This window comes from Apium graveolens, chromosome 2 (genome assembly GCF_009905375.1).
Source record: "Apium graveolens cultivar Ventura chromosome 2, ASM990537v1, whole genome shotgun sequence".
In the NCBI taxonomy this organism is placed as follows: Eukaryota; Viridiplantae; Streptophyta; class Magnoliopsida; order Apiales; family Apiaceae; genus Apium; species Apium graveolens.
Window position 1 is genome coordinate 33,410,524 of NC_133648.1, and position 19,054 is coordinate 33,429,577.

Here is a 19,054-nt window from a genome sequence, read left to right on the forward strand (position 1 = left end):
AGAAGATCAAGAAGGTCATGCCTCAGAAGAATTATGAAGAAGCTTGGAGTTGAATAATTTTGTTTGGTGAAAAACATTCTAAGTCAAGATCTCTACAAGTCATAGAATTAGTATTATAGAGAAGTCATTCGAGAACTCAGAAAGACCTATCGAGAACTCGGGAATTGTCTATCAAGAACTCAGGAAATGCTATTGGAGATATCGATAAGTCAGATACCCATTCGAGAACTCAGAGATATCGACAAGTATACATTCATTAGAGAACTCTGAGTTATCGATAAGCCAAAGTCCATTAGAGAACTCTGAGTTATCGATAAACCAAAATTCACTAGAGAACTCAGAGTTGTCGATAAGTCAAGTCAACAATGAAGTTTCAGAGATATCGACAAGCCAACATGCCTATCGAGATGTCGAGTTCTCTACAGCTTAATTGGAGATCTCGAAGTGAAGAAATTTCTCTAAGTACAGAATTGCAGAACAGTTCAATATCCAAGGTTGCAAATCAACAAACAATTCACACAGCTGGATTGACAAGTCTACAAAAAGCAGCTTAAGAGATGTGCAAGATTAATGGTGAAGATTAACTGACAAAGGAGGATCAACCAATACACAGTGGATGAATATATGTTAATCTAGATATGGAAATCTCACTTTTTCCTTAAATAAAAGTGATTCGTGACAGGCTAGAAAAGCGATTAGCACTTTTATTGTTCACTGTGTAAACCAAAGTTAACTATCATATAAAGTTAACTGAGGTCCTTTGTTTAAAATAGGACTGAATAGATTAGAAATTGTATTCTCTCTCAAGAAAGAAGCTAAGTTCTAAACCAAGAACTTAGAGATTTTGTATCAAAACACTGCTTGATTTTTAATATAAAATTAAGTGAGTTTTGAAGATCTTTGTTTTACATATTTGCATTGTTATTTATTTTTAACATTTATTCTACAAAATCATTGATAACAACCAACTGCTAAACCCAAAGTCGATCAAAAAGTAAACATTTAAGCCAAAACACATTCACCCCCCTGTGTTGTATTCATATCTAACAAGTGGTATTAGATCAAAATCTGAAAGTAAACAGATTAGATCTTGGAAAAATGAATACACAGAAAATCAGTGGTATCAAGATTCCTCCCTTTGATAAGGCTAACTACACTTTATGGAAAAAGAAAATGTTGTTGTTTATAAGAATAGCCAATCACCTTTACATTCAGATCCTCAAGAATGGGCCCTTCACTCCTATAGTTAGAGTTGAGGAAACCACAGATGGAGACATGGTTATTTCAGCTCATTATGCTCCCAAGGATGCCTCTGAGTATACTGAAACTGAAAGAGAGAAAGTTTCCCTAGACAGTGCTTTGCAACTGATACAAATTGAGTCACTTGACAATGTAATGTATAATAACATTGTCAACTGTGACACTGCTAAACAGATCTGGGAAAAGATTGAGATACTCCGTGAAGGAACTGAGGAGGTTAGGTCAAATCAAAGAAGGATATTGATTTCTCATTATGAGGGTTTTATGGCTAAACCAAAGAAAGGTATTACTGATGTGTTTGAAAGGTTTAATAAGCTGATAAATGACTTGCAGTTTCATGATAAATTTTATGATGTTGAAGAAGTGAATTTGAAGTTCTTGCTTACTCTCCCTGATCATTTGGAACAAAAGATCTCTGCAATCAGAGAAGGAAGAGATTTGAGTAGAATCACACTAGAAGTGCTCTATGGGGTTCTGAAAACTTATGAACTTGAAATGATTCAAAAGAAATCATTAAGGGCTGGTCAAGGATATGTAATTTATGGCTCAAGTGCACTGATTGTGAATGACGGCAGACCTCTAATGATGAGCAAAGATCCCAAACTCCAGTAATTTCTACAAGTGAGAAAAGAGTCAATGACACTAAAGAGCAAGTCATACTGGAATTGGATGAAGAAGATGAGTTCTACACTCTTGATGAGCTTGATGAGCTAGAAAAATCAATGGCTTACTTGGCTAGATAATTCTCTAATATTAGAGTGAAGAAACCAAGATTTTTCAAGAGCAAAGGACAGTCCTTCAACAAAGACAACAGCTGAAAAGGAAAAGGGAAGTACACTCCTGATAGCAAAACTGGCTACAAAACTGGATCTGTTGATAGATCAGACATAAGGTGCTTTAACTGTGATGAGTTGGGCTATTTTGCTACAGAATGTAGGAAACCCAATAAGGCAAAGAAAGACAAAGCCTATCTTGAATTGGAAGCAAAGTATGATGCTCTTCTAAAGAAGCAACAAGGGAAAGCTTATATTGCTGAGGGCAAAAACTGGGATGATTCAGATAATGATGAAGATGAAGAAGTTGGAAACTATGCACTCATGGCCTTGGAGCAAGGAGATTCTTCATCATCTAAATCACAGGTACCAACTCTTACCACAACTGATTTAAATGTGAGTCAATATAAGGAAACTGTTGAAAAGATGAGCACAAAAATGTTCCACATTCATACAAGCATGGTTGCTGCAAATGAGGAAGTTAGCAGATTGAAAAAGATCAATGAAAAACTTGAGAGTGAAAAACAAGAGACTGAATTGTTGCTGGTTGAGCTTGATGTTGCTAAGCAAGAAAATGCATACTTAAAGAACAAATTAAAGTGTGCAAGTGAAATTGAAGCAGTATTGAGAGAAAGGCTGGAGAAGAATGAAGTGAAGCTGAAATCCTTCAAAAATGCTTCTGAGTTGATTGGCCAATATCATGAAAAGAACAAGCCATGTGCAAACATTGCCATTGGTCTTGATTACGAGGGTTTGAACAACAAAAAGAAGTCTATCAGCGACAAAGAAAAATCAACTGAAACTGGGAATGTTCCAATTATTTTGAAGAAAGTTGAATCACCTTTGTTCAAGGCATGTGAGGTGAACTTCAGTGAAGAAGAGTTGATCATCAAACAGGAGATAGCTGATGAGGACAAGGAAAAGAAAAATGATGAGACAACTCAGTCTTCCATCTCTGTTAAAACACTAAAAGCCAATCAAGAAACTAAGGAGCCAGTGAAGGAGATTAAAGTTGAAGAGGTCAAAAAGAAAAAGAAGAATAGAAATGGAAAGATTGGGATAAACAAAACCAATAATTTTGCTTATGTTGCAGATGCTCCTAGAAAGAGGTGTGAGAATTGTGGATCAATGAATCACCTCAATCCACCTGAAGGAGTCTGCAAGTACAATGAAGCTAAGGCTAATGATCCCTATTCATTTTGTGACAAGTTTGACTGCATTCCCTGCAATATGAAAGTGATGAAGAGTTGCCACAAATTGAGAATTGATCTCATAGAATCAAAAGTTGGTTCTATATCTGAAAGGGAAAATGCTCAACAGTCTATGAATTCCATTTTATCTGAAAATTCTCATTCTACTTCTACAAAATCAGTTAATAATAAGAAAGTGCCCAACACAGCTTGGGTAGCTAAACACACTTAATTCTCATTGTGTGCAGGGAAAAGGAAAGAAGGTCATATGGATCATTGATAGTGGATGTTCCAGGCATATGACAGGTGATAAGGTCCTGCTATCACAATTTGAGGAGATGGCTGGCCCTTTGGTGACCTTTGGAGACAACAGCAAAGGATTCACAATGGGATATGGCAAGATTATTTCTGGAAATATTGTCATTGAAGATGTAACACTAGTTGCTGGATTAGAAGTAAATCTTCTATGTGTTAGTCAATTTGCAGACAGAGGTTTTCAAGTTGTTTTCAACAAAGAAGATTGTGCTTTTATTAGCAAAAAGACTGGTGAAATTGCTCTTAAAGGAGTAAGAAAGGGAAGCTTGTTTGTTGCAGACTTAGACTCAACAAATAAGGATGGAGTGTGTTGTTTCTACACCAAGGCATCAGAAGAGCAAAGCAAATTGTGGCATAAGAAGCTATCTCACTTGAATTTCAAAGCAATCAACACCTTAGTCAAGAAGGAGCTTGTGAGAGACAAGACCAGTCTGGAATTTGCTCAACTGGAAGTTTGTGAAGCTTGTCAGAAAGGAAAAATGAAAAGATCAAGTCACAAGTCAAAATCTGTGAATTCTATAAGTGCACCTCTGCAACTTATTCACATGGACTTGTTTGGGCCAGTAAATGTCTTGCCCATTTCAAGGAATAAATATGCCCTTGTCATGGTTGATGATTTTTCAAGATACACTTGGGTTGAGTTCATGTACTCTAAAGATGAAACTCCAAACATTATAATTGAGCACATCAAGAAAATTGAGAAGCAAGCTGAAGGAAAAGTTAGTGTGAAAATATTGAGGAGTGATAATGGAACAGAATTCAGAAACTCAACATTAAGTGAATTCTGCAAAAGCAAAGGCATTGTTCAAGAATTTTCAGCAGCTAGAACACCTCAACAGAATGGAGTAGTTGAGAGGAAAAATAGAACATTGGTTGAAGTTGCTAGAACCTTGCTACAAGATGCTCAGTTGCCAACTAGTTTTTGGGAAGAGGCTGTTAATACTGCATGCTACACTCAAAACAGATATCTCATCAACAAAGCTCATGACAAATCACCTTACTCAATCATGTCTAACGGGAAGCCTACAGTGAAGCATCTACATGTGTTTGGAAGCAAGTGTTATATTCTAAAAGACAACTCTGAATATGTGGAAAAATTTGACTCTAAAATTTTTGAAGCAATTTTTCTGGGATATTCATTGGAAAGAACAGCCTACAAAGTTTATGTGATTGATCAAAAGAAAATTATGGAAAGCACAGATGTGACTCTTGATGATGACAAGTGCCCAGACTTGGAATGCCTTGATGTAAATGATGCTAAAGCCCTTATATTTGAAAATCTAACCATTGATAGTGATTCTGATGAGGAAGATGAAGTTGTGGCACAACAAATGACAAATGAAGAGACATCTGAACATAATCATGGGAATGAAAGCTCTCTTCAGACACCTAAGTTTGATGGCACAAACTCAGGGGGAGAAGGAGAGAATGGAAATGACAGTCATGGTAATACTGAAGAAAATGATGAAGGCACTAGCCAACAGACACACACTAGAAAGTGGGATAGGAGTCATACAGTAGAAGCTATTATTGGTGATCCCTCAGCTGGTGTGAGAACTAGAAGTGCAACTGCTAATGAATGCCTACATGCATATTTTCTATCTCAAGTAGAGCCCAAGAAAACAGAAGAATCCCTATTGGATCCTGATTAGATATGTGCTATGCAGGAGGAGCTGAATCAGTTTGAGAGAAACAAAGTTTGGAAATTAGTCCCTACACCAAAGAACAGAAGCATAATTGGAACTCAGTGGGTGTACATGAATAAAATGGATGAAAATGGAATTGTTACTAGAAACAAAGCAAGGCTGGTTGCTAAAGGCTACTCACAAGAAGAGGGAATTGACTATGATGAGACTTTTGCTCCTGTTGCAAGACTAGAAGTAATAAGAATTTTTCTGGCATTTGCTGCACACTCAAATTTCAAGGTGTATCAAATGGATGTCAAGAGTGCTTTTCTTAATGGTGAACTAGAAGAAGAAGTTTATGTGCAACAGCCACCTAGCTTTGAAGATCCAGAATTTCCTAACTTTGTTTACAAATTACTCAAGGCTCTATATGGATTGAAACAGGCACCTAGAGCCTGGTATGACACACTGTCAGGATTTCTACTCAAACATGGTTTTACCAGAGGTACTATTGATAAGACTCTCTTCTACAAGAAGCATGATGAAGATATGATCCTAGTTCAAATCTATGTGGATGATATCATCTTTGGATCTACAAATGAAAAGTTTTGTCAAAGTTTCTCTAGGCTAATGCAGAGTGAGTATGAAATGAGCATGATGGGAGAATTGAGTTACTTCCCTGGCCTTCAAGTTAGTCAAAGAAGTGATGGTATTTTCATCAGCCAAACCAAATATGTGAATGACTTATTGAAGAAATTTGGTATGGTGGATAGCTCACCTGCATCTACACCAATGTCTACTGCAACCAAGTTGGATGAAGACAAGAAAGGCAAGAGTGCGGATATTTCAAGCTACAGAGGGATGATTGGATCATTGCTTTATTTGACTGCTAGTAGACCAGACATCATGTTTGCTACTTGTCTGTGTGCTAGATTTAAAGCCAATCCAAAGGAATCACATTTGATGGCTGTGAAGAGGATTTTCAGATACTTAAAGGGAACTCCAAACTTGGGATTATGGTATCCTAAGGGAACTAGTTTTGAAGCTGTTGGATACACAGATGCAGATTTTGCTGGAAGAAACAACAATCTGTGTCAACTTCCACAGCTGAGGCTGAATATATAGCTGCTGGAAGTTGTTGTGCTCAGGTGCTTTGGATTAGAAATCAGCTAATGGACTATGGTCTAGTGTTACACAAAATTCCTATTATGTGTGACAATACTAGTGCCATATCTATAGTAGCTAATCCAGTTAATCATTCTAGAACAAAGCACATTGATGTTAGGTACCATTTTATCAGGGAACATACTGCAAATGGTACCATTGAGCTCATTTTTGTTCCAACAGAGAAACAATTAGCTGACATTTTTACTAAACCTTTGGATGAAGCAACCTTCACTAAACTTGTGAGTGAAATTGGAATGCTCAATTCTTCATCCTAAGGCAAGAACTCAGCTAATGTGTTGCAGTAGATTAATTTCTAATAAATCAACCTAGTTTGATTTAATTGGAAATTAACTTAAATATGAATTATAAATATTTCAGAATCTCTGTATATTTATTTTTTAAACTCAAAAATTAACTTAGAATATTTCAAATTCTAAGTAAACTGCTTAGTTGTTAATTTACATCTTACATGTGTAAAATTAACACAAGGTAGAATAACAGTACTCAAAGGTATAGAGAACTGAGTTCTCGATAAGTCAAAATGACTTATCGAGAAGTCATTTTAGAATTCTCGAGTGAGTCCTCGATAAGTCTATTTACAGACTTCTCGAATGACTTCTCGATAAGCTTTATTATGACTTATCGATAAGACCATGTAGAGTTCTCTAATAGTGTTAATTCACAGAGTTCTCGACAAGGATATTTTGAGACTTATCAATAACTCAGAACTAAAATAATTTAATTCAATGAATTATTTTAGACAAATACTTTTGGAAAATTTATTCTGATTTCAATTTGATTCAATTCAAATAAATTAGAATCTTTTTTATTCCATTTTCGGACAAACTGGGCATTTATCAGAGTTCTAGATAAATCATTTCTTAGTTCTCGAAAAGAATTAATAAAATGACTTATCGAATGTACCTTTTTCAAATTCAAAATTACTTCTCGATAAGTTTAATATCAAATATTTATTTAACTTCTCGATAAGTATTTTACTTTTTCTATAAATACCCAGACTTCTCGATACATACACTGTACTTACACTTTTTCGAGATCTCAAGTGACCTAGCTTTCAGATAAAAGGCGACTTCTCTTTCGTTTTTGCTCCTTTCTCAAAACTTTTTCTTACCCACTTCTTCTAAACACTAAAATGGCATAAAACATTGTTAGAGCTATCATTCCAGAGAAGGGAACCAACTTTATTGCTTTTCTTGACGCTAACCAAGCCCCTGATAGTTTCAAGGGGTTTGTGAAGTTTCTTTCTGAATCCTATATTGCAGGTGCTTTAACTGCAAGTCATGTGCTGTATTTGGACGTTCTTCATGAATTTTGGACATCAGCTATAACTAGGACAGTTGTTCTAGAGAATGTCACTTCTATGGTGGTCACCTGCACAATTGGAGGCCAAGAAATTGAGTTTTCAGCTGCTGATGTGAATACAGCCCTGGGATTGCCAACTGAGAACTATGGAGAGATGCCAACTGCAGATAAGCTGAGTGAATTCATGGACTTCATCAACTACAGTGGCCCAATCAACTTGGCAAGCCTGAACAGGACAAACCTTAGGAAGGAATGGTCCTTTAAGTTTGATTCTGTAGTGAGGGCTTTCACCTGCAGAAAAACTGGCTTTGACAACATCTCAAGTGTGATGCAGAAGCTGGTGTTCTCAATAGCTCATAATAGGCATCTAAATGTTGGGGCTCTAATTCTGGAGGAGCTGGCTACCAGGCTTACTATGCCTTTGAAGAATAGAGGTAAAGAAATCTTTTTGCCAAGGTTTATTATGTCTACTTTAGCTCATAAAGTAAATGACATACATTTGTTAGCTGGTATTGATAGTAGTAGAATTGGCAATTGTAAGCAAGTGTCCAAAACAATATTTGGTTCACTTACTACGAAGAATAAGGTGAGTGTAAGTCTTAGAATCACTCCATTTATGTTGGAGAGATTCAGGACTTATCCTTACCCTATGCCAGACATGAGGGCTCCTAAATTTGCTAGTTCAGCTATGGTTCCTGAGCCTGTGGAAGTACAAACACAGGCACACCAACAGGGACCTTCCAAAGCTGCAGCCCCTTCTTCTAAACCACTAGATGATAGCAAACCAACCACTTTAGTCTCTCAAAAGACTGAAGTGAGTAAAAAAAAGAGAAAGGAACCAACCCTTGCTGTTGTAAATGAGAGTGAAACAGTTCAAACTGAACCAGAGTCACCCTTGGTCAAGAGACCAAAGAAGAGTAAGATACCTGAGTTGACCACTCAAAACACCTATGTGTCCTCCCAAAACGGCACAGTTGAACAAATGGGGAGTAAATAATTACTAGATGCATCCTCTCAACATGGTGTATCTATTGAAAAGAGCATTCACCCCAATGCATCTTGTACTGAGTCAGCACAACCTGCACTTAGAGTGTATGGTAGAAGAAATAAGGATGGCACACACATTTAGGGCACATCATTTGAAGCTCCCTCATCCATTCAGGGGGAGCTTCCAACACTCACAACTGAGCAAACTTCTCTAATCTCTCAAATTTCTTCATCATATAGAGCACTTGAATCTAATTCTCAAGTGCACCAACACTCAAGTGACAGGGTTCATGAAACTGTGATCACCACCCAGAACCAACATCTAGATGGTGAGAGGCTGCTAGCTGGGGTAGACCTTGATGACACCATCAAAAATATGGGGGTTTCATCAGTTTTTATTGAAGACCCCATGGTCACTCTTGCACCTTCATGTGCACAATCATCTTCACAGATGAATAGGTTTGAGGGTAGTACTCTTGAGGGAGAGCTATCTAAATCCTCTCCAATTCATAGAAGGAACAACTTCCCTCAAAACCCTAGCTGAAATTGCCTTGGCAGTTGAAGCTAGGAGTACAATTGCCAATGACCCTGTTATGGGAGAGGCAAGTTTATCACATTTATGTGACAGTGCTCTGCAAGGTTAACAAAGGTTTGAGGCTAGTGTACATGACAGTAACCCAGTCAAATCCTCTCCAATTCCACTGGAGGTTCCCACTACATATGGTGAACAACAAACTGTCAAAACCACAGATTTATCTGTGAGTCAAACTGTGACTTCGGTCACAGGTGGTAATCTGGATATTTCTCAACAGCTATCCACATCTCAATCCAGCCAACCACATGTCATGGCTCAATGGCTACAAGATATAGAAGCTCAGCCTTCTACAGTTGATGACATGTTGGTAGATCAAATCTTAGGCTTGGCCAATCTCTCTCAGCAATTGCTCACTTCAGACATGGGGAACCAGGACTATCAAGCTATACTGCTATGCTTCAATGAAGAGGTTGAACAACATAAGGAGAAGATAGTAGATGAGGCTGAAGAGGATGGCAATGTAGATGCCTGGTTGTCTGATGACCATGTGGCAGAAATGGATGAAGTTTTGGCTAGATTCAGGAGGGAGTACATAACTATCATGGGAAGCAATTCTAAATCTCTCACTCCTCCTGAAGTCTATGATGCCATCATGGATATGCACAAAGCTCAACTCAAGGCTTTCCATCTCTTTGGAAAGGCCCTTGAAGTAAAATTGACTGGACATGAAGATAAAATCAGGAAGCTGGTCAAGGAAAAGATGGATGACATTGTGCCTTCTCAAAAGGACATCAAGAATAAATTCCAGTCTTTCACTGAGCAAATGTCAAGGATGAATCTGGCCTCCATGGAGAAGGAAGTGTCAAATATGAAGAATTCTTTCAAGGCCCTGTGTGAACAAGTTCAAGCTCATATCACAAATTCAAATGATACCAGGGTCAAGCTAAATCAAATGCATGCTGCTAGGTATGAGCCTTCATTTCTTCTCATGGAGGGTGTCAGAAAAGCTGTTGATGAACACTTTGGGTCCTTCTCAGCTACAACAGTCTCCACTACCTCTACTCCTCAAATAAAAGAACTTCAAGATCAAATTTCTTCACTTCAATCTTCCAACTCAGATTTATCTTCACAAGTCAGAGCTCTAACCACATTGGTTGAGAGTTAACAACATGATATTCAGGCCCTAGTGGAGTCCCATAAGCATTTACAGATGCAAAATACAATTGCTTTGGGAGCCATTATGGGAAAACTCAATATACCACTGCCAGCATTGCCTGAAGCTGTAAGACCTGAGATTTCTACTCCCCTACTCATGCCTGTCACCAAGACTAAGGGGGAGATAGATACAAGGCTAGCACAATCAAAACTCAAAAGTCAAGTACAAGGTCTAGAACAAGAGAGGCTCCTTATGGCTGCCCAAGGTCCAGGAATGACACAAGAGTTTGACAATTTGCTCACTGGACTAAGGAACTCTCTCAACAACAACTTCTTCACTTACAAAAAGACCTTGGAAAAGACTATCAATTACCTCAGGGTGCTGCAGATCCCAGTCAAGGACAAGTTTTTGGAGAAAAGGATAGTGATCAATCTTAATGATTCTGGTGTAGACAGATGTATGCAAGTCAATATCAATTATCTAATTTCTAGAAGAGCATCTGAGGTGGATATTTTGATTAACAAGGTCAGGATAATCACCAATGAAGAGAAAATGCTACTAGCAGAGTTGAAGAAGGCTCATAAAGCTGCATTCCCAGAAGCCTATCTACATCCAAGCAAAGGGGTGCACTATATCTGCTCTACAACCAAGCAACTGAAACATTTCCAAGTACCTAAAAACTGTGTCATGGCCAACAGAAGACTGATAATGGTGCTTGAGTCCGGGATGAAAAGTAAGAAATTGAAGACTAGTGAAGATGAAGCTATGATCAAGATTCTGAGGAGATACATTGATAACCCTGAAGCCAATTTGCCTAAAACTCAAATCAACAAAGATGACTTGGGTGATGATGAGCAGAAGAAAGATGGTCAAAACCCTTTTGGCTCAAATTCAAGTCAATCTAGCAAGGCAATTGGTGGAAAAAGTGATAGTGAGAAAGAGAAGGAGAAGAAAAGTGGATCTGAGACTCAAAGGAGGGGTGGAAGGAGACAAAGACAAAAGAATGATACCTCACAACCCCTCCAAACCCTAAATATCCAAATACCAATTGCTAAACCTTCACATTCAACCTCATCAAAAACTGCTCAACCTCTAAGTCTAAATATTTCTACAAGCTCACTGCAAACTCTCCCATCAAAACTCAAATCACTCATAGCCATACTTCTCTGAAAAGACTCAAAATTGTACCTTCATTCAAGCCACCCCATAAAACAGACTTCAAAACAGTTGGAATAGGTCCATAAGAAGCCAAGGTCAAGAGAAGATTCAGAAGACAAAGAAGATAAAGAAGAAGACAACTGATAGATGAATTTCTCAATGATCATGGATTTGGTGAAAAGGCCATCTGGAACAGATATGATCAAGATGATTTCCAACCTCTAAATGTTGTTGTTCAGATGAAGACTACTTCCAACAGCTAGCTGAAAGAATGGTCAGAGTTTGGGTTGTTAACATCAAAGAAGTTAGAATCTACTACAGTGATGGGTCTTTTGAACAGCTTGGAAATAGAATAATGGATTCTCTCTCAATTGTTGAACTGAAAAGGGTGCTAAGCTTGATGAATGGTAAAGATTCAGCCACTAAGGCATGGAGAATAGTATTTGCAGTGTTTGTGGTGAACAGAGAGGAGATGAGAGATGAGCATAGAGCTTTGCTAGCTAAAAAGAGGAGAAAGTATGAGCATGACATTGATGAGTATATTAGAAGATCAGAAGAGTTGAAAGCAGCAGGCAAGAGCAGAATATCAAAGGATGGAAGATTTCTGAATATAAAAGCTGGATCTTTGTCAAGATACAGGATAGGAATGTTAGCTAGTTATCTTAAGCCAGATTTGATGAAACTAATAGAGGCTCTAACTGACACCCCCATCCTAGAAAAATTAGAAACACTTGTACAGATTAAGAACATAATTGAGAAAGGATCAGAAAGCTTAGTCTTTACTTAATTATTGTAAACTGTCAAATGTTCAATGTACAAGTGTTGTATCAGCTTTTGTATTGTTTTATTTTCATTCTTTAACTTGGGGTTAGTCTTGTTAACAGGCATGAATTTGTGATAAGCAATCTTCTCACAAATTGGGGGAGATTGTTGTGCAAGACATGCCTGTATCATAACAAGACTAAGTCATATTGACAACCCTAAGATTAGTTGTATTGTAACCTTAATCTGTAATTTATACTTGTAACACTTAATGTCTATAAAATGTAAATGGAGCATACTGGATCATTTTTCCCTAAACAGTGTCAAGCCTAAGAATTCTATCTGGAAGAAGATCAAGAAGGTCATGCCTCAGAAGAATTATGAAGAAGCTTGGAGTTGAATAATTTTGTTTGGTGAAAAACATTCTAAGTCAAGATCTCTACAAGTCATAGAATTAGTATTATAGAGAAGTCATTCGAGAACTCAGAAAGACCTATCGAGAACTCAGGAATTGTCTATCAAGAACTCAGGAAATGCTATTGGAGATATCGATAAGTCAGATACCCATTCGAGAACTCAGAGATATCGACAAGTATACATTCATTAGAGAACTCTGAGTTATCGATAAGCCAAAGTCCATTAGAGAACTCTGAGTTATCGATAAACCAAAATTCACTAGAGAACTCAGAGTTGTCGATAAGTCAAGTCAACAATGAAGTTTCAAAGATATCGACAAGACAACATGCCTATCGAGATGTCGAGTTCTCTACAGCTTAATTGGAGATCTCGAAGTGAAGAAATTTCTCTAAGTACAGAATTGCAGAATAGTTCAATATCCATGGTTGCAAATCAACAAACAATTCACACAGCTGGATTGACATGTCTACAAAAAGCAGCTTGAGAGATGTGCAAGATTAATGGTGAAGATTAACTGACAAAGGAGGATCAACCAATACACAGTGAATGAAGATATGCTAATCTAGATATGGAAATCTCACGTTTTCCTTAAATAGAAGTGATTAGTGACATGTTAGAATAGCGATTAGCACTTCTTATTGTTCACTGTGTAAACCAAAGTTAACTATCATATAAAGTTAACTGAGGTCCTTTGTTTAAAATAGGACTGAATAGATTAGAAATTGTATTCTCTCTCAAGAAAGAAGCTAAGTTCTAAACCAAGAACTTAGAAATTTTGTAGCAAAACACTGCTTGATTTTTAATATAAAATTAAGTGAATTTTGAAGATCTTTGTTTTACATATTTGCATTGTTATTTATGTTTAACATCTATTCTAGAAAATCATTGATAACAACCAACTGCTAAACCCAAAGTCGATCAAAAAGTAAATATTTAAGCCAAAACACATTCACCCCCCTCTGTGTTGTATTCATATCTAATAGTATATATATTTTGGATCTAAGAGGAAACTGAGGTAATTACCTACCATTGATTGAGTTTTTTTCTATGTTAATAGTTATCATACTAGTAAGGGAATGCTACCTTGTGAAGCCTTGTATGGACATAAGTGTGGTTCCCCACACTATTAAGAAAAGTGGGAGCAAAAATGTTGTTAGGTTTTGAACTAATTCAGCACACCCGGGATATAGTGGTGTTGATTTGGAAAAGAGTTGAAGTAGCTCGGGATAGACAAAGAAAGAAGGCGGATCTGCATCGAAAGAGTATGGACATAGAAATAGGATCATGAGTATTGACAAAGTTTCATCTTGGAAAGGATTGGTTAGGTTTGATTATAAGGGGCGAGTTGAGTCTTAAATATATGAAACTGTTCGAAGTATCGAGGAAGATAGAAAAAGTTGCTCATGAGTTAGTATTGCAGCCACAGTTGCAACAAATTTATAGTGTGTTTTGTGTGTCAATGTTAAATTGATATGTTTCTGATTTAAATCGAGTCATTGATTAGGAGCTAATGGGCTCTCATCCAAACTTATTCTACGCGGAGTGATAGACCCAGATCCTAGATCGTTATGAGCGAATCCTTAAGAATGAGTTTATATCTATAGTGAGTATTTGTAAATAAATCCTCAAGTAGAAGATTCTACTTAAGAGTTAGAGTCAGATATGCTTGACAAGTATCCTCACTTATTTAGTTAAATCAGATTCTGAGGACATAATCTTTTTAAGGGGGCAAGGATGTAACGACTCGTATATTTTTAGTATTATTTAAATGTGTAATTATTGAATAATTAAATAATTAAAATATGTATATGGGTTTTGTCAGAGGGTTGTTGCTTTGTTATCATGTATATGTGACTACTACTGTATGTGATTGAATTGTGTGGTTAATTATTGGGTTGTATGATCTTGTTTCGCTTTTAAAAGTGATTTTATTGCAGTTTTATTTTCCATAAATATTTGGATTGTCTCTAATTTTTTTTTATGATTTTATAATTACAATAATTATTTTTGGAATATTATAAAATTTAGAAATTAATATTTCATCAATTATTTAGCCCTGCATGATTTTCTGATCATATTTAAGTGTAAATTCCATATTAAATTCAGAAATATTTCAAAAATTATGAAATTCATATTAATTTAAGTTTGGAATATTTTGAGAATTTTAAAATTATTTTGGGAATTTTTGGGATTAATCTCACCCGCGGGTCGATTCGTTTAATTGATAAAAGCGGGTATATATTGCATTTTAAAAATTATTTTAAAATTATGAAATTTATATTTTTATAAATTTTGGGATATTTGTAACATTTTAAGACTATTTTCTTGATTTTATGGATTTATTTTAAGTGCAGCTCGGTTCGTTAATTGTGAAATGCGGGTACGAGTTGCGTTTCAAAATACTTTGAAAATTATGAAAATTTTATTTTATTAGTTTCGGGATTTTTATAAAATTTTAAAACTAGTTTGGTAAATTTTTGGATTATTATCGTTCGCACATTATTCGTTAAAAATCAAATATCGGAGCAAATCGGGCCTCAGAACCTTTGTGATTACCTCGAAACATACGTGTCAGTCATTTATAAACCTACTGCTACGTGTCCTGCAATCAGTTTGGAAAACATATTATATATATATATATAACAAACAAACAAAAAACAGGGGGCATAAAAACACACAAACACGCACACAGGGGGGTTATATCCTCTCGCCGGAATTGTTTTCCCCATGTCTGTTAATTCTGGTAAGGCAGTTGTACGAAATTTCGATTACACTGTCTCAACTTTGTTTCTTCAGTGTGCTGTCTGTGTATACGGTTATATATGTATGTATATATGCCGCAGTTGTGTTCTTTGTTTTATGTTGCCGCCTCTCGGATTTTTCCCAAAGGTGAGGCGGTGTTGCAGCGCGTAGGCGCATATCCTGTTGGTTTGCTTTTTCCAAGGACTCGAATATTATTCAGTATTTTCGATTACTTTAAATTCGATGATTGCTTCTATGACTTGCGAATTAGTAATTAATTTAGTTATTCGAGTTTAAAAATTATCGGCAAAAAATCGTGTTAGGAACGCGTAATAAATGGGAACCACCGAATTTTTACCTCCGTCGGCGATGAGCCTCGGCGAGCCGACGGTGGGCTGTGATGATTATTCTGAGTCCTAGAATTTTAAAATATTAATTTAGTTCGCAAAATTACTTTCAAAACGAGAAATATGTATCCGGTATTTAAAGATTGTATTGAGATTATGATTGTGTATCTATTTATGATTGGGATATGAATTTGAGCTGATTGGATTGATTGTTGGGTTGGTTGTTGATTGAGACGTCGATTATATTTCGACGGGTAGGCCGACAAACAGAGGAGGTGCTGCCCAATTTTTCAGAAAAATTAAATTTGAAAATGCGGGGAGATATCCTGTGATTATCGGGATTACCAGTCAGACATATATAATCACATAATTATAAATATTTTGCGAGATTTACTTGTGTGTCATGATCAAATATGTGGTATAATAGCTAATAACCCTGATTTCCGAAGCAACAGGTATATGTATTTTCTGGAAATGAGCACCGAACCGATTTTCGAGAACGTGAACCCTAATTGTTGCGTGTGTTATTATAATATGTATAATAACGAGTCGGGATTTGATATCGAATGGGTAGATTTGTTAGCGAGGATATGTCAAGCATACATGGTCGTCTAACGTAGGGTATTTCGACTTTGTAGGTTCTAGTCGAAGGACTCAAGAATTGATAACGAACCAAAGATAACCTAGTAATCAGTCGACAAGCGCAGTGAGGTTCCAAGAGAAGGACCTGAGTGTTGAAGTTGAATCCAAGGTGATCTAGTGGCTGTACGATAAAGCCTGAGCGTCCGAGTCGGTTCAAGGTCGATCAGTAATAGTTGTAAAGCTCTGCAAGGCAAGTACCCCTGACCATTCTTTTATGGTTCAGTATATAGGAATAGCTTATGTTTTAATCTCGTAATGAAACAAAAACGTTTTAAGTTACGTATCTCATGTAGTAATAAATCACTGTTTTAAACCTGTTTTTGGGAAAAGTAACTTTGAAAAGTACCTATCTCGAATGAAAATGATTTCTGAACTAATTTTACGTGTGTTGTTAAAAAGAATGGTTTTGAAATGAGATAGGTACAAGTGATTTTGAAAACTGGATAAAACGATCAGATATGGGATACATAGGGGCCAGAGCAGGCCTATTGAGGTGGCGTAAGAGGCTAATTCGGTTGCGCGCATTATATAACCGATTAATCCAGTAGGTCAGAGACCTAACTAGTCTCTGAGTTCCGGAACAGGTTTATGGGATGGTAGAGGGAGCCGTCTGGTGTTGATAGCCTAATCAACTATCTTCACATATCCGTACGTATCTGATTTGGCTTTGTGGTTCTCGTAACGGAAGAAGTGATTTATACAGTGGATTTGGAAATGAAAATAGCATGTTAGAATTGAACTCTGGTATTTATGCACAACACACGACTGTTGATTTTGTTTTACAGAACATGCTAGTTTTGATATCCAGTTTATACATGATTTACCTATTTTCTATCAAGTTATGAATTCTGTTCCTATAACTACTTTACTTTAAATCATTTTTACTTGTTATTCATATAGTGGTACTGCTGAGCAATTGATTGCTCACCCTTGCAGAATGTTTTAAATATGTATTGCAGATGCGTAGGAGATTCTTCTGTGATATTCGGGGCAGAGTTCCAGTTCCTTCCGTGTCAGGCTCCTCTGAGGTAGTTGTATTGGACCAAGGAGGGTCTGTTGAGTTGTTGTATTAAGTTAGTTGTGTCAGGATGGTTTGTTGTAAGTTAGTCTTGTAATAGATGTAACCTAAATCATACGTAAACCTGGAAAAGGTCTTGGTAAAGGGGTTGTAGTTATGTATTAATAATTAGGATTATTGTTATTGTTGTTAGTGACATCAACTCCTGACCCCGGGATTGAGGCGTCACAGATTGCACACCTGCAAAAACTCCCATGGCGACTACAACTAAACTTGAGTGAAACACAACTGAAAAGTCTGTGGATATTTCAAGATATAGAGACATGATTGGCTCACTTTTATATTTAACAGCTAGTAGGCCAGATATAATGTTTGCTACTTGTCTCTGTACTAGACTTCAGGATGATCCTAGAGAATCTCATTTAATAGCTATAAAGAGAATTTTCAGATATCTCAAAGGAACACCAAAACTTGGCATTTGGTATCCTAGAGATTTTGGTTTTGATCTAACTGGTTATTCATATACAAATTATGAAGGTTGTAAAATTGATAGAAAGAGTACAACAGAAACCTGCCAATTTCTAGGAAACAAGCTAGTATCCTGGTTCAGTAAAAAGCAAAATTCAGTTTCTACTTCTACAGCTAGAGCTGAATATATTGCTGCTGGTAGTTGTTCTGCACAGCATTTATGGATGAAAAATCAACTGTTAGACTATGGTCTTCAGGTGAATAAGATTCCTATTTTCTGTGATAACACAAGTGCTATTACCATCACTGAAAATGCAGTACAACATTCAAGAACCAAGCACATTAACATCAAGTACCACTTCATTAGAGAGCATGTTATGAATGATACTGTGGAACTTCATTTTGTTCCAAGTGAGAAACAACTTGCAGACATCTTTACCAAACTACTTGATGAATCCACCTTCACTAGGTTGGTAAGTGAGTTAGGTATGATTAATTACTCATAATCTATTTTGATGTCTAAGCAAATTGAATTGCATCCAGAATAATATTTGATATTTCTTGTTAGTAATGTAAATTTTGGCTAAGTCAAAAATTATATCTCGACGGATGTTCATTATCCGTTGAAAATGAACATCCGTTGAACTTTATTATCCGTAGAAGTATCAATTATTACTCTGGGTAATTTTGTCATCATCCATCGAATTGTACTCAATCTTAGACGTTAATTTTGAGCATCATCCATCAAATTTACTTACAGCCTGTATGTATATTTCAACGTATAATCTTATAATTTTGATAGTTTTTCTTATTTTTACACGGCTATTTTGGGTTAATTTGATTGGTCACTTTATTTTACTTTTTACTTTTTGACAATTTATTTCTGAGAAAGTATAAAAGTTAATTACATTTCTATTCTTTGTTTTTATCTTTCTCAAAGCAAGGTCTCTAACTTCTTCTTCCCAAAAGCAAAAACTCTCTCTCTGCAACTAATCTCAATCACAACAATGGCACCCGTTGTCAAAATCATGTCCTCAACTGGGTTTGTTTATGAAAAGAACAACTTTGTGGCTTTGGTGAACAAGAAAATTCCGGCATCTGAAGACTATCACAAGATGATGGACTTCATACTAAACTGCAAATTAAACTATGCCATGCTTGAGTCCCCA